General features: G+C 42.3%; 1 protein-coding gene across 1 annotated transcript in view; it reads right to left on the minus strand.

Moving 5' to 3' along the window:
• Positions 1-17034, minus strand: part of LOC145981363 (uncharacterized) — a 31349-nt gene that overhangs the window by 3640 nt on the left and 10675 nt on the right. The gene's annotated exons all lie outside the window — the stretch shown is intronic.

A 17034-nucleotide genomic window follows, 5' to 3' on the forward strand; every position in this document is an offset into this window, starting at 1 on the left:
TCAATGGGGTGTATTGTAGGCTTGTATCAATATCAATAAATATCATATCATATCATATAGTTTACTTTATTTAATACTGAGAATATAACTTATATTATACGCTTGAGATTGAATTAAGTTATTTCACGTCACTTTCCCTCCACTTTTGGCTAATGGCGACCTTAAGGATGGTATGATGACATTGATGAAGGGACAAAGAACACCCATGTCGGGATTCGAACCCTGTTCCCTTGACGTCGTAGCGCGCAGGTCGGCATATTTATAATATGCAGTAGCAACATCTATTAGACCAGATATTGTCACAAATTTCCATTTCAACAGAGTCTAGAGAAACGAGAATACAAAAATGCGTACATTGGATTTACGTATAATCAGTATAGGCTAATCATAAACTTTGAAATCTAGCCACTGTATCTTTCAGTCTGTTGTGTGTGTGTGTGTCTAGATATATATATATAAACTGCAGTACTCGCCTCTTAAGTTTTAAGATATAGTCCAAATACGCTCAAGTGTCAAAAAAATATACCCAGAAACGATATAGGTCTTGATTAATAGTTTATGCATAATAGTGCTTATAATGCTAATTTCCTTTTCTAAACTACTGTTCACAACCATATACTAAGCCAGGGGGTGCTCGTTCGGCGGCGCAGATCGTATGCGCAGTTGTCCGTGGATACATTACGTCATCGTGGAAACGCTCGGCACGGAAAAGGCTGGTTCCTTATGCAAATATTGAGATATTTGACAACGAATATCTTCTAAAATATAGTAGCAGGGGAAAAGTTACAACTTTTACTGCTAAGATTCATCCTTTCTAATCAATTTATCACAAAGTTGATTCAAATGTGTAAAATAGTTTTCAAGAAATCGTGTTACGAAGGAACCCCTGTTTTGTTCTCTCCAGGCTTCCAATGTAAGGGATTTCTTTTTGCTCTATGTTTTGAAATAAGATTCTTTTGTTCTTGCCAACTGAAATCATGCCTAAATGCTATGAAAAGCTGTGAAAACTAACGGAAGAAATCTAAAATATCACAACTTGATTGATATAAACAATGCGGGATTGCCCATTTTTGTGTAAAAGGCATTGTGTGAGATCTAAAAGCAGAACTTTTTAATATTGTATGTAAATGTAAGGGTGTAATAAACGTGACTGCTTCCCGTAAAATATCCCTGCACTTTCCACATTTCTCTTCTGTCTTTTCTTTGGCGCCGTCAATAGCTTCAACACGTTGTTTTTTGTGTATATATATTTGTCACATATTTGTTTCAATTAGTATTCTGCTCGTTCCGCCACCTGAACGCAGCAGCTAGGGCTTAAAGGGCAGTACAGTTACACCGGAAGAAGGCTCGGAAATGGCAGGCTTCAGAAGTTAACTCATCCAAATTAAATTAAACAGGTATGTGCTCTCTCTAAATTTAAATCATAGTTCACAAATAATTTGATTAAAAGTTTTAAAAGTATCTGTTTTATTTAATAGCATATTAATTGGTGCATTCTTCTCCATGATAGCTATAGGCAGTGATCACACTATAAGGGGGGGCAGGAACGCCCCCCTATTCTCGTTCGACAATTTCTCTCTCTCTCTCTCTCTCTCTCTTATCTGCCCCCAGTAAAATGACAAAAATAAATGAATGAATGAATGCTCTTTTAGCCAAAATATGCATTTTTGTGTCGTATGTAACGGAATAATAAACATGATTGCCCCGGGAAAATATGATTTTACCCCTCCATCTTTTCTATTGCGCCGTAGTAGTGTAATTGGGCCGGTTCAAAATAATACTTTGTAGGTATGCCCTTTTTTATGAATGGAATATCAGTTTTTGACATATTTTGACAATTTTTTTGTCGATGTTTTAGCGTTTAGCGATGTTTTAGTACAAATTTTCACTATACTCATTTTTTTTTCCACTCATACTTGGTAGGTATGCCACGATCTTACGTGGTATGACTTAACCCCATCTATTTTTTTATTCGTGCTAAACTACACGAGAGCGATCTTACGTGGTATGACTTAACCCCATCTATTTTTTTTATTCGTGCTAAACTACAGGAGAGCGATCTTACGTGGTATGACTTAACCCCATCTATTTTTTTATTCGTGCTAAACTACACGAGAGCGATCTTACGTGGTATGACTTAACCCCATCTATTTTTTTTATTTGTGCTGAACTACACGAGAGCGATCTTACGTGGTATGACTTAACCCATCTATTTTTTTTATTCGTGCTAAACTACATGAGAGCCTCTACGTGTTTTGACCTACTTTAGAGTAGGACCATAAAGACAGTTCACCAACCGAAAATGGGGCTCGGAGTGAGACTCGGTGAGGCTCGCCTTAATGGTTTGCTCTTGTAAGGCATAAGCCTCATTTTCTTGCAGTGTTGCCAACACCTTACTCAAAAAAAATCACCAAGGTTTTTTTTCTTGGTCTAACCTAACCTAAAGCAAGGAGCTGGCGAGCTTTTTTTTATGCATTTAACCTCAGTGGTAGCATATTTTGACGATTTTTTTTTTTGTTGATTTTATAGCGTTTGACGATGCAATTTTCACCGCATCTAATTTTTTCCCACTCACACCTGGTACGAATGCCACGATCTTACGTGATATAACTTAACCTATCTTTTATTTTTCTTACGAACTTTTTAAAACTGCTCCGTCACCCTCTCGTTCTTCACGTCGTACGCGAAAGACTTCTCTGCAATCAGGATGACGCTGCACAGAGTATCGGCAGGCAGCGCGTCGTGGAACTCGCAGACGATCTTGATGTTGGTTCGATCGTTGACCACCACCTGCTTTCTTTTTGTGGTATTGATGACGAACATCGGCCTGCGTGCTTTGAATTCGCTGGGCGTGTAGTACATGTCCACGCTTCCCTCGGTCACGCGTTTGTAAGCCGTGTAAGCTTCGTAAAGTTTGAGGTAATCGTCTTTGGTCATGTCGAGGTTGTAATTCTCGCGCGGGAACACTTCGTTCCTACCGTTCTTCAGATAAACGTTCTTGATCTTGCAGTCGTCGAACTTGCTGGAATCTTTTTCCTGATCGTTATCGCGCCCGGTCTGAAAAAGCACTACGACGAAATCTGGCATGTCGAACTGTATGTTGTTGAACTGCGTCGTCACATCGAATTCCATGTGACTTCCCGACGCCATCTTCTGCACGCACTGGTAACCGTGAAAGTGAATCGGCACCTGCGGACTTTTCAAGATCTCCGCTTTGTACTTGAGGGCGTAGTTCGTTTCGTATTCCACCACCGGCATTCTCAATTCCATGCTCCGGATGACGCATTTCGCTGCTTCGGGTAAAGTGTTGGCTATCGGCGTGGTGCCGTCCGGACCCAAAGTAGCGTATCGCATTAGTGCGTCGTTGTCTTTGGCCGCTCTTCGAAAGGTGACGCGCAATCCTCCCTTCCACATGATCTCCTTGTAGTCCGAGAAGAAACCAGGCAGCAGACGCATGGGAAAAAGCACCGTGTGACTTTTCGTCGATATTTTGGTTCCGGCTTCGAATCCTCCCGCCTGATAGTACGCCGCATCCGTTTTGGATAATTTCAAAGTTCCCACTGCCGTCGACGTGATGCCTGGATAATCTATTCTGTCGATGACGGTGTTGTGTTTTCTCACCTCCACCTGCGAGAACAGGTGAGGCACGAAGTTGTCCACGAGTATCAAGTTTGCTGCTGCGGGAAACGCGTCTCCGCTTTCTTTCTTCACCACGTCGAATTGAAGGTAGAGGTCCGCTCTGTGAGGATGAATAAACCCGTCGCCTACGTCCACGTCGTATTCGATCTCCCTGTTCGCTTCGTTCAGATTGGCGAACGTGCGAAGGTTGGGAGGGAAAGATTGCAATTCGTAACTTTCGATTTGCTCCATTTTACATGTATGGTTATTTATTATATGTTGATCTCCACGATGGCCGTCGTAGTGGCACCTGCGAAATCCACCACGTCTCCTTTCTCGTTCGTCACCACCAACTCTATGTCGTCTATGCGGTTGCGGCATACTGGAAAATAGATCGGCGAAGAGGGCGTGTAGATGATCGGTTCCATGAACTCGGAACTTGGTTTGAAAGTGGCTATGATTCCCGTCTGCTTGTGACTTCCTAATAATCCGTCCGAGGATTTTGTGATCATACCTTCCGCCACGTTGCAGTGTACGTTCAGAGTCTCTATGGCCAAGAATTTAGGAATGTTGGTTGCTGTGTGCTTGATGCCAGCTTCGAGTTTTGTGTCGTTCTCGAAACCTAAAAGTTCTCCCATGGTGCCCAGGTCCACGGTCTCCGTCGCGGATAGGATTTCCACTCTGTGCGTGACCGAATTTTGAGAAAGGTATGTGCCTTTGGGTAACTGAGCTTGCAAAGTGGAAAGATTGTATTGGCCTGGCGTGACGACGATGTGTTCGCTTCCGACGCTAATTTTGTTGTTGTGCTGCGTAACGTTAGGTATGAGGTACATGCTGTAGAATGCACGCAGAGCCACGGATTTAGGATAGACGATGTCGTCGTGCAGCGTGAGTTTCAAGATTGAAGATTCGCTCGTGAGATGGAACACGCCCATCCTAGTGATGCTGTTTGAGGTTCCACAATGCTTTCTGGAAATCCTCGATTGTAGGGTTATTTATTTTAGAGAGAAACGCGAGCACGGAGAGGCAGAGATGGCCGCAGTTCACGTCTCCGAAATTTTGAATGCGTTCGTCGTTGTAGTATATAGAGGTTTTGTTCGTTTTCAGATAATAAATTAAATTTGTAGGTGGAACACCTCCGAAAGAATCGAAAACGAATGCTTTATCATCGTTTTTGTGGTAACATATCCAATGCGTGCCTGGATTTTCTTGACCGTCCAAGTTGACTACTCCGCATTCTCTTCTTTTCACGCTTGAAGGTAACGAGTCGGACATGAAAACTCCTCTGAAGTGTTTGATTTGTAACGGTTCGATCAGAGATTCAATGTCTCGGTTGGTGAGTGCTTCTGTTTCTTTTTTTTAAACTTTCTCATCACGCCCTTGCCTCTTTTTTTCTCCATGGCCAGGTTGTGACGTTTCTGTTCTTCCAACTCGGCCTTGTTCTTCTTCGAGTCGATGACGGTTTTCGCGATGGCGGCACTTCCGCCGGCTAAACTTCCAACGGCCCCCAATGCTGCCAGGATGGCCGGGATGCTGAATATGAAACCTCCGATCTTTTGCTGTTTCCGCGAACGCTGCAATCTTTTCAATTGAGGTGTACTGAGCAGCAATTTCATTCCGTGTCCTTTCGACAAGCAAGAACGTTTCTTCTCGCGTTGTTTCTTGGTGAGTAACCCATCGAGAGCACCTAGATTTTTAAGATTGGAGTATGGTATCTGGTACACGACACCCTTGGGCTTCATGTTGATGCTCTATGTGTTATTTTCACGGTATGTTATTTATATATATATTCTGAGATTTTTTCTTGTGTAGTTTTTTACGGTATGTTATTTATATACCCCACCCCAATTTTTGTTTCGTGTTCATGGCGATGGTGGTACCCAGTGCGGCGACCCGTTCACCCAGCGATGCGTCTCTGCTCACGAACCTTTCGAAAGCTGCGTGCTCCAATTTTCTGTCTGCTTCGTGACGTGCGTCCAGATCCGTCTGCGTGGTGTTGTAGGCGATGTCGTGATCTTTGCATGCGGCGTCCAACGGATTCACACCCTTGTCTCCTCTCTCCAATCTTTTCTCGAGTTTGGTACCCGGTCCGCAGTACTGGTAGCCAGGTAGATGCATCTCGAAAGGTAACTTGTTGATGATGTCGTTCACGAGTCCCTTTCCTTCGGCCACGTTCCAAAATTTCGGAGGCAGCGTGTTGATGATTTTGATGAGGTAACCTATGCCCTTGTCGTCGTTCACGATGAAGTTGGAAAGTTTCGTGCTGATCATGTCCACGATGCCAACCTTCTCGTTGTAGAAATTACGGTTGCCTGCATTCTCTTCGCCGGCTATCACCAACAATCGGTCCACGAGCTTCCTCACGTCGTCCACCCAAACGAATTCTTTGGGTAACGTGTTGTAGCGTTTGACGCCGCTGCCTGTTTTGACCTGGTTCCAAATCGGTTTGATGAGATTCCTGTACTTCTCGCCGCTGCTCGATTTCACCCTATTCTGCGAGGCGTCGTTGTTCTGGTACAAGGCATCCGTCATGATGAGAATTTCCTTGTAACTCTGGTAATCTTCGTCGGTGTAATCTTTCGGCTGCTTTTTGGCAACGAGTTCCCACAGTCCCACCGTGCCCGGATACCTGTTCCAACTATCCTTGTCGCCTAAATTAATTTTAATGTCGTTGCCTTCGAAGGTCACCTTCGATTTCCCAATCTTCCACACCACACCGCCGCCTTCGCTAGTTTCCATGCTGGGATACAATCCGAACACTTCATCCTTGTCGAATTTCCCCGTGCTCAGGTAGTCTCGTGCCAAAGGTCCCAACTCGATTTTATCCGAAGACGACGTGCTGCCTATGGCTCGACGTCGTGCCGGTGCATCCTTCAGTTCGAACGGCGTCGAAGGAATGCTCGAAATAGGCGTGGGTACGGCGTAACTTTTAGCTGCGAGCGGTACGAGTTCATTAATCAAATTTTTATTTTGTTCCGTGACACTTTTAATTTCTTTACCTAGGCCGCTGATGGCATCGATCACAGGTTGATCCTGACGTTTCTTCTCTTCGTAGAATCCGCGATTCTCGGATTTCCAACCTTTGAAGCGTTTCGCGAGGTATTTTCGCAACTTGAGATTTTCGTCTTCGATTTTTCGTTTCGTCATGACGTTATTTATATACGTCGTTTCTCACAACGTTGCAACGTTTAGAAAGTCGTTGATTTTGTTTCTGTATTTTCCGTCGTTGGGTTTCCTCGTCATATCGATCGTCGCGAATCCGAAATCGTCACCGTTCCAGCAAGTAGAGCAGCAGCGTTCCGAAAATTGATTGTAGTTCATGTCTCCGCCTACGTAGTCATCGTACGCGTGCTTGAGGTTGGTGTGATCTTGACGAAACAAACATATGAAATTAGCGTTGTCGCGTACTAACTGTTTTGGAATTTTGGAAAATGTTTGAGCTAGGTAGAAACAATCCATTCCTTTGTGACGACCTTGCGTGAAAAAGTTGCGAATTTCATTTTGATTTTCCAGGATGGCGTCGTCGAACACGACGACTGAATTTTCACGACAATCGTCGAGTGGTTTTATTTCCGAAGCGAACGTTGCAATGTCCAGACCATCGTACACTTTCATCAGCTGCTGGTATTTGGATTGCTCCAAACTTTTCGAGAACACGTACAGGTGCCTGTTCTTCCAATCTAGCCAATTCGGTGCGAGGAGAAAATTGTCCACGAGCAGTGTCGTTTTCCCACACCCCGAAGGACCTACGATCAGACAGCGGATGCTGTCGGGAAGCAACTCACCGTTCTTTTTTTTTCTCGTTTGACTTTCCGGATCCGGTAGACGCTTCACCACGTTCCACGTACTCACAAGATCACTTCGTCCGCGTCGATCCAACTCTTTTCCGGAAGTCCCAGCCATTTGACAAACAGTTTGTCACCTTTCCTACGCAATACTTTCTCGATGAGGTACGTGTCGGGGTGTTTCGTATTAGAGAGTTCCTCTTCGTAAAATCTTCCTTTCAAAATCTCGCCGCTACTATCTTTTATTATATACGTGTGTCGGTTTCCGGGTAGAACTCGAACCACCGTAAAAAGTTCTGTGCTCCAATTTTTTGTGAATCCCTTCTCGAAGGTGCGTTTGAATTTGCTGATCCTCACCTGGTCTCCAATTTTGTATTTAGCTTTTTTTGTCGTGGGTGTGTACTTTGGACAGTAAACGGTAGAAATTAAACGCTGCTCGTCGGACTTGGTAACGTCGGCTGGCTTCATGCCTATCGTTCTGTGTACCGTTTCATTATAGGTGTCGACGAGTTCCGGCAGGATGTCGACCCATTTGTAATTTCCCCGAAGCGTGAATCGTTTCCACATGTGTGTTTTCAAGGTTCGATTGAATCTTTCCACGATGCTGGCTTTGATGTGACTGAAGGTCGAATAATGTCGAATCTTGTGTTTTTGAATAAACTTTTGGAATACGGCGTTGTAAAATTCTTTACCGTTGTCCGTTTGCAGAAACCGTGGTCGTCTGCCGCCGCTTTCGCGAAAAATTGTCTTGAATGCTTCCGTGACGCACGTTCCCGTTTTCACCTTCAAAGGTAGAGCCCATGCGAATTTCGAAAACGTGTCTATGACGGTGAGAGGGTACTTGTTGCCCTTGTTCAATTTATGCACGTTTTTCAAATTGCCGCTGCTCATCTCCACGAGGTCGCTTTGCCAGAGGTCGTCGATGCCCTTGGTTACCACGGCCAAACGTTCGTAGTTGCGGCGTGCAGGTTTATGCAATTCTTCGACGATGGCTTGCCTAGACATTTTTTCTTAGAGATTACGTTTCAAGAGAAGCACAAGCGTGATGGGATTCAAAGAGGGTGGCACTTCGCTCGTGTTTTGAATGATCAGCTTATCGCCGGCACTCACGTCGAAAACGGTGAGATCTTCGTCTTCGTGTATTTCATATATGTTGCGCGTTTCGTTCCAACGCGCCAGAGGAATGTTTCCTGCTTTCTGGACACCACGATTCGATATCAAAGTCATGGTGGGAACGCTAGCTTTTCTACCGTGAGACCAGTACGAAAATTCGTTTATCTGAATCGTGCCATCGAGGAGAAACTTGTAGTACGGATGATAAGGATGCAACATGTACAGTTTGTTACCTTCGACGAACGTGGAGATTCTCTGTTGATTGGGTACGCTGTTGATTTCGATGGCTTGCAGAGAATGCAGTTTAGCGAATTTAGTGTCGACGCCGAGCAGATTACTGTGAACTTGTCCGAGTTTATTCTCGATGGGCAGCAGATGCTCGACTATGGTATCCGTTACGGCAGAAAACGACGGTTTGATTTTCACTTCCACGTTCAACTGCTTGTAGTTTTCGTTGAGTTCTTGCAACTTGGCACCGAAAGAGGTCAGCGTCGATTCCTGCGTGGATTCCAGCACTCCAACTTGATCTCTGATGTTGACGACGATGTTCTGAAGGTTCTCGACTTGATTCAATTTCGAGCTCTTCTCGGTAAGATCGTTCACGATGCTTCGCATCTCTGTAAACTGCGTGTGAAGGTCGGCGACGCTCTGCGAAGTGGGCAGCGTCGACACCAGCGAACTGATTTCGTCTCGAATCTGTTCCACGTTCGCCGTTTCCGTTTCCAGTCGTTTCAGCATTCGAGATATGTTTCTTTTCAAAGTGTGCAATTCTTTGGAGGTGGGGAGATTGGCCACTTTACTCTCGAGATCGCTCAACGAACTTTTGATGTCGCTCGATTCGGATAGTGCCGTCACCGCCGTTTTCAATTTTTCCAAATCTTCGCTCGAAGGCACGCTCGTCCGTAACGATTCCAAGTCACCTTGTATGTTGTCGAGTACGTGATGAAAATGAGCGAGATTCGTTTCGACGTTCAAATTTTCTAAATATTCGATCTTCTGCTGAACCGTGCTCAACGTGTCTTGAATGCTCGTCAACGCTCTTGCTTCAGCGTGAATATTTTTAATTTCTTCGTTGATCAATTCCAAGGACGCCTGAAGCGTAGCGATGGTGGTTTGAATGTGTTCGAAATCTCGATACGCCTCCAATTGAATTTTTATGTTCGCGACGCTTTTACCGATGACCTGCAGTTCGTCCGACGATGGTAGGTTCGTCATTGTATCTTCCAAAATCAGCAACTTGGATTTAATTTCTTCCAACGTGCCCGTGAATTCTTCTTGTAATTTGGAAACGACGACGTGCAAGCGTTCTACATCTATATCGTTCACGACGGTTTGAAGTTCAGAGAAATTTTTTTCGATTGCAGAAGCTCGTTCTTCGATTTCGAGTTTCAATTTTTCCAAATCTTTATTTTTCAATTGAAATTGCTGTAATTTGGCCAAATCATTTTGAAGCGAATCCACGCTCAACTGTATATTTTGAACGCTGTCGTAAGAAGGTACGTCGACATAATTTTTTATCAGCGTCTTCAGTTCGGAATCAATTTTCAGAATAGGGTCGAGACATTGCGTTTGGAGCGTAGCGATTTCCGACTCTAAACTTTTGTTTAAGGTCTCCTGCAAAGCGATCAAATCGGTCCTTAACTTCTTAACACGAACGTCCAGCATGAGAATCTCTTCTGCGTGGTCTACACGCTTGGTGTTGCCGAAAATGTCGTTAGGCATTTTTGGTTAACGGTTATTTATAATAGGATAGACGATTCGTAATTCTACGAAGAGAGGAACGAGTTTGTCGTAATCTCCTAGGAGTTCCACGTAAAGTAAATCTCCTGCAGACACATCGTACGCCATGTTAGAAAGTACCTTGTCGTGCTTCATTCGAAAAATATTCTTGCCGGTAGAAATTTTGATTTCGCCTGCGTTTTCCGGATTCACGGTGATTTGAAGTTTCCCGTCGATCGGAATTTCGTAGAAATGTAAATTGTTGTTGAAGACGTAAAACATTTTACCAACGTTCTCGTCCAATTTCGTCCAAATGCTGTTCAGGTGAATAATCAGTAGACCGTTGAGTTTAGTTAACATAGAAGGTAGAAATTCATGATCTGTCGTCGTGCGGTGTACAGTCTCCATTGTTTGCTTTCGGAAACCAAACAGATTCATTGTCCTTGCTATTTATTTTATTGTGTATGTGAGACAGTTAAAGTTTTTTTTTCAATTGCATTGCCTACAATTTTTACTAATTTCTAAACGATAGTGTCCCCAAGGCAACGTGTGGATTCCACAAGACAAAATACATCTTTTATCGTCATGCGGATCTAATGCTACTTTCCTAACTTTGTTTGTTGTAATCACGTGGTCTACACTTTGGATTCTTTGTTCTATACTTAGTATCGTCGATTGTGAGTAAAGGCAATCCATGTAATCGTGGAAGGTGAGTTTGTTCTCCACCGTATTTTTGCCCACACCTTTTGCTTTCTTTGTGACGCTACTCTCTGTTCTCATGGCATACATCTTCGAACGCAAACCCGCGAACTCAACAATAATATCACCGTTACATTCATCTTTCAGTTTACCTAGGACTTTTTTGTTACGAGATGGAATTCCAAATCTGTTGGGTTGAGGATACGCAGAAGTATCGAAATACTCAAGCATGGAAGGATTTTTTATGTCTTCGTATAGGTTAGGTGTTTGTATGCTGTAAATGAAGCTGTCGGTGTCCGTGTACAAAAGTGATATTTTATCATTGTAGAAGGGTTTCATCACGTCGTAATGAAATTCGAACATGTAAAGTTTCGACAAGTCGAGAACCGTTGCGCCAACGTAAATTGGTTTTCTGAATTTCATCAATTTTATATCTAGATTGAAAAGTGCCAAATTCTCGTTGTAAATTTTTCTCGACTTGAATCTAGGATCGGCTATCCACTTCCGACATTTATTCTTATCGGAAATTAATTTCACGTCTACGTGCTTTCTAACATTCTCCATGGTCTTTCCGTACACCGCATTGTTCATTAATTTAAAGAAGTCCTTGTCTAAATCGGAAGTGGCAGCTGTTCTATGTTGTGTGTTAGTTTCTATGTAAGGTCTTAACCACGTGGAATGTTTAAACTTCAGTATTCTTCTAACATTTACTATCTGAACACCCTTCCCAATCAAAAACCGGAGATTCTTGTAGTGGACGACGTATCTCTGTTTAGGGTCCAATGTTAACAAAAGCTTGTCTTGAACCGTGTCAGGTGGACATTTGATTTCGGGAGTCGGAGGCAAATCCGAAAACGTGTCGTGCAGGTGGTCGGAGAATTGGAGATCTACCTCTGCGAAGAAACCACACTCGCTATCGTCGAAATGAATAATATCTATCGAAGTGGGATCTAACCATTCGAATCCCCCGTAAGGAAGTTTCTGAACCATGGCATGTCCGTAGAGATTATTAACATCGGCGTAGAAGATGTAATTCGATGCTCGATTTGAATCGTAATCTTCTTTCATGTGTACGTTATTAGCTTTTGCATGTCTCTGTACGCATTGCACCATTCCACCTCGTATCCCTCTTTCGATGAAAAGTAACATGTCAACGTCCGATATCAGTTCCAGCTTGACCTTTGTCTGGAATAACATTGCCGACCACGCTAATCCCGGTAGACTGTAGAAATACGCTGGATCTAATTTATAAATATTCGTTGCCGTTTTCCTGAACGCTTGAAAAACATCCGCGAGTATCGTCACGTCCAGTTTTAAGTATGCGTCGTGGTAGTCTCCGAGTGTTGTACATTCTAATTTCTCCCACATGAGTTGCGCGTGTTGGTATTCTTCGTCCGTGATTCCTTTCTCTCTGAGTCTGCTGTAAAATTCTCTTGGAAGTGGAAGAGCGTCGTCGTTAAATTTAGAATTATCACTAACATATTCGTAAGGATAAATCCCTTTACGTCTAACGAGTTCTATGTCTACGTTGGGAAAACTAGCTCTAGTTATTTTAAATTGATCGTCGGTGAGTTTGTTCGCTAAAGCATCCAGACTTGCAGAGAGAAATCTATACGAATCCAGGAAGCGCATCTCGATTGTATTTTTCGTTCCCGGAATCGACACTTGCTTGCTGAGACTAATGTAGCGTTCTTCATTCTCGGCCAAGACACCTGTACGTTTCGGATCGTAGCCAAGATGTCTCACCAGGTGGTGAAAATCATATCCGCTTCCGTTGTGAAAGAATATGGGGATGAATTTAGGTTTCTGGATTTTAAGATTGCACGTGTTGCAAATTCCACCTACGTAGTTTCCGCTGAAATGATCGTGGTGGAATATTTTTTTGTTCTCATCAGTGAAACTTTGATCACATACCGGACACACCTCAGTGGAATTGTAATTTTGAAGTTCATTTTCAGTTAAAGGTGCCATCGGTTTTGATGTAAGCAGTACGCTACCAATTACCTCAACCTCCTCCACCATTTTTTCCAGGAAGTGTTCGATTACATTTGGTCCGCGGTATATATATGCTTCATTTATTTTATCACGTCGCACAACAACATAGCCGAAACTGTTTGGTTGATGAAGCTGGTACGGCGTTGTGGAGAAAATTTTAGGATCCGGTTCGCAGTACGAGAGTGGTTTGAGGAACGCCTCGAAATCTGCGACGATGATTGCGGGATGTTCCAACAATGCCTTGTGCATTTTGAATTCTTCGACTTCGTTCGTTTCGGGCATCAACATTCTAGCCGGTCTGTTGTCACCGCAATAAATTTTATGTTCGGCAAGTTTCTCCAGAGCAATTTGACGACTATGAAGATTTTGATGATCACGTCGGTCACGATCGTCGAACGTGGTTAGGCATCTCGGGCAAACTTCGATACAATGTTCATGCTTGGTTGTTTGGCTTCCTAGTAATCGAGACATTGAACGAATTAGCGTGTAATGATAGACATCCTCGTTGGAAATGAGAAGGAGATTTATTACACAAGCATCGTCATCGTCGATATCGCTTATCCTGACGGGATGCACGAGATATTTATCTGACGTGAAGGAATATACATTAATAGCGATGCGTTTTCCTGCACGATTTTCGAACTTTGTTATATCCGACAATGTCACCGGGTATTCAATGTCAGACATTACACTTTCAAACTCGGTCTCGTATTGTTTGTAATGTCCAACCCACTGTGGATTATTTTTGCAATAAACAGGATGCAGTGCAGCCAATATACACCAAAGGAAACACTTGTTATCGCTGTTCTGTATATTTAACACAGCTCTCTTGTGTTGAATGTTCGGTGGAAGAGGAACGTAGCTGGAAGCGCGAAGAGGCGAGAATTGGTTCACGTAAACAGTTAACGTGTGAGGACTTCCACATAGAGACCATCCCGACCCTTTAGCCTCGAAATCGTCATGTTTCTTAACCAGCTCGTTGGAAACTTTATAATAGAAGTTGTCCAAATTTTCGACGTCGGCAAAATAAAGTGTCTGGTTTTTTGTACAATGATAAAAAATACTCGTTGTGCCATCAACTTTCTCGTATTCAGAAAACAGAACAACATATACTTTTATAGAGTTGTTTTCAAGTTTATCTTTCAAAATATTTAGTACAGATGTTTTCGTTTCATCCAAGAAACTAAGGATGTCACGGCCTGGTTCTGACTTAATTGAAAAATCCTGGAGTTGGTCGTTGAATGCAGATCTAATTGGTTTGGGTTCATTGGATAATTTAATTTGCTTGGAAGTGGAAGCTTCCGTTTCTGAATTATCGATTTTCCTTTTCGATGTTCCTTGTTCGGTCGATGGTTTGCAAATTTTGAGGTGTTTACTTAAATTTGCAATGCTGATCATTTTTTCGCATCGAGCACAGGGCTTAGAAGGTAACGAACGATTAATTCTCGAACCTGTTTCGCTACATCTTGCCCTGTGTACCGATAAATTGTTCCTTGAGATTAGCTTCCCACAAGTAACACATTCAGTTTTATCATTTTTACGATTGAAACTGGTGGTGGATGCCATTGCTTTCTCCAAAATCACGGAAATCAAAAAGTCTAGTATATAGCGATACAATTTTCAGGTATGTTATTTTATATAGAATTTATTGGAGTGATTACAAAACTCAAAAAATTCAATCTACTGTAAATAGAATTTTCAGATGTTATTTATATAGAATTTCTTGTGTGCGAATACAAAAACTCAAGAATTCAATCTACTGTGAATACAATTTTCAGGTATGTTATTTTATATAAAATTTCTCGGGGTGAATACAAAACTCAAAATCCGAGACAGTTCAGTTTTAACATGTTCATATTTGAAAAAAAAATGCAAAATACCCCGACAACGTTTCAGCTACTAGGACCTCATTACCATGAGCCTAATCCTAGTAAGCCACATACACACCTGTTCTTCGTATCGCATATGCTAGTAAGTCAGATGACATCATGGGAGAATCACATTTCCCCCAATAATCCCACCACAACAAACGTCGCACATGCTAGAAGAAACAGGATCAGGATATTTTATGCTAAATTTACGGCTGCCTGTATGCAGTTATAGGCAAATCATTAAAAGAGCGCTCTAATATACAATGATTTCTCCTACCATGTACCCTAACATACAATTTAACATAACAAGTAAAATTTCGATTCGTCTATATATACCCAACAAAACTCAGTAACTGTCATACGCGAGAGCTAATATTTTGCAACAACTGTAATTACCCAACACTAGCAACAAGAACAAAAAAATATATATCAATTATTTGTATAATATTAATTAGTAACTTTAGATAATATTAATTATTAGTTTTCAGTTGTAATTAATTTTAAAAAACAATTAATAACATGTTAGGTGATGATAACCAAGTGCAAAAAGCATTGCACACACAAACAAAGCACCACTTAGTTCATCGAGTCTCGGTGTCGTCTCTCCTCTCATACCAGGTCGTCATGGAACTATTTTTTTTTCATCAATCGAAAATTTTCCAAGTCCACAGCGTTAAAAAAAATCTTAAATTGCAAATATCTCGAAAATGGTAAAAGTTATCGAAAAAATATATCGAAAAACACCCCCATCCCGGTAGCAAAGCTACCCCCCCCCCTGTCGATTTTGGATATGTAGAATACGTATACCAAGTTTTGGTGGTCCTGGGGTCAAGAGGTAAGAAGTTAGCCCACCCCCTCCCAAAACTTTGATCACTCGTAACTTTTGAACACCTAACCTAACCTAACCTAGCCTAACCTAACCTAGCCTAACCTAACCTAACCTAACCTAGCCTAACCTAACCTAACCTAACCTAACCTAACCTAGCCTAACCTAACCTAACCTAACCTAACCTAACCTAACCTCGCCTAACCTAACCTAACCTAACCTAGCCTAACCTAACCTAACCTAGCCTAACCTAACCTAACCTAACCTAGCCTAACCTAACCTAACCTAGCCTAACCTAACCTAACCTAACCTAACCTCGCCTAACCTAACCTAGCCTAACCTAACCTAACCTAACCTAGCCTAACCTAACCTAACCTAACCTAACCTAACCTCGCCTAACCTAACCTAACCTAACCTAACCTAGCCTAACCTAACCTAGCCTAACCTAACCTAACCTAACCTAACCTAACCTAACCTAGCCTAACCTAACCTAACCTAACCTAACCTAACCTTGGGTTTAGTGTGTCGGTCGAGTCTCGGTGTCCTCTGTCCTCCCATACCAAAATTGGCATAGATCGTCATGGAACCAATTTTTCATCAATCGAAAATTTTCCAAGTCCAGCATTAAAAATCTTAAATTGCAAATATCTCAAATTTTTGACAAACAGGGTCATAGAACCCTCCAATTCATGACTTGGGAAAAATATGTTTGCTGATTCATCATGTACACCTATACGTGAGAAAAAGTATGAATAGAATCTATGTTCGGAAATCCAAAATGGCGACCGGAAGTGGGGTTATCTTGGAAACGGTAAGACTTAGCAAAAATCTGTTTTCGGATTTATTACGTACGCCTATATATAAGTAAAATGTGAATAGAACCTATGCTCGGAAATCCAAAATGGCGACCGGAAGTGGGGTTATCTTGGAAACGGTAAGACTTAGGAAAAATCTGTTTGGGGATTTATCATGTACGCCTATATGTGAGAAAAAGTATGAATAGAACCTATGTTCGGAAATCCAAAATGGCGACCGGAAGTGGGGTTATCTTGGAAACGGTAAGACTTGCGAAAAATCTGTTTGGGGATTTATCATGTACACTTATACGTGAGAAAAAATATGAATAGAACCTATGTTCGGAAATCCAAAATGGCGACCGGAAGTGGGGTTATCTTGAAAACGGTAAGACTTAGCAAAAATCTGTTTTCGGATTTATTACGTACGCCTATATATAAGTAAAATGTGAATAGAACCTATGCTCGGAAATCCAAAATGGCGACCGGAAGTCGGGTTATCTTGGAAACGGTAAGACTTAGGAAAAATCTGTTTGGGGATTTATCATGTACGCCTATACGTGAGAAAAAGTATGAATAGAACCTATGCTCGGAAATCCAAAATGGCGACCGAA

This window comes from Lepisma saccharinum, chromosome 29 (assembly GCF_977018435.1).
Source record: "Lepisma saccharinum chromosome 29, izLepSacc3.1, whole genome shotgun sequence".
NCBI lineage: Eukaryota > Metazoa > Arthropoda > Insecta > Zygentoma > Lepismatidae > Lepisma > Lepisma saccharinum.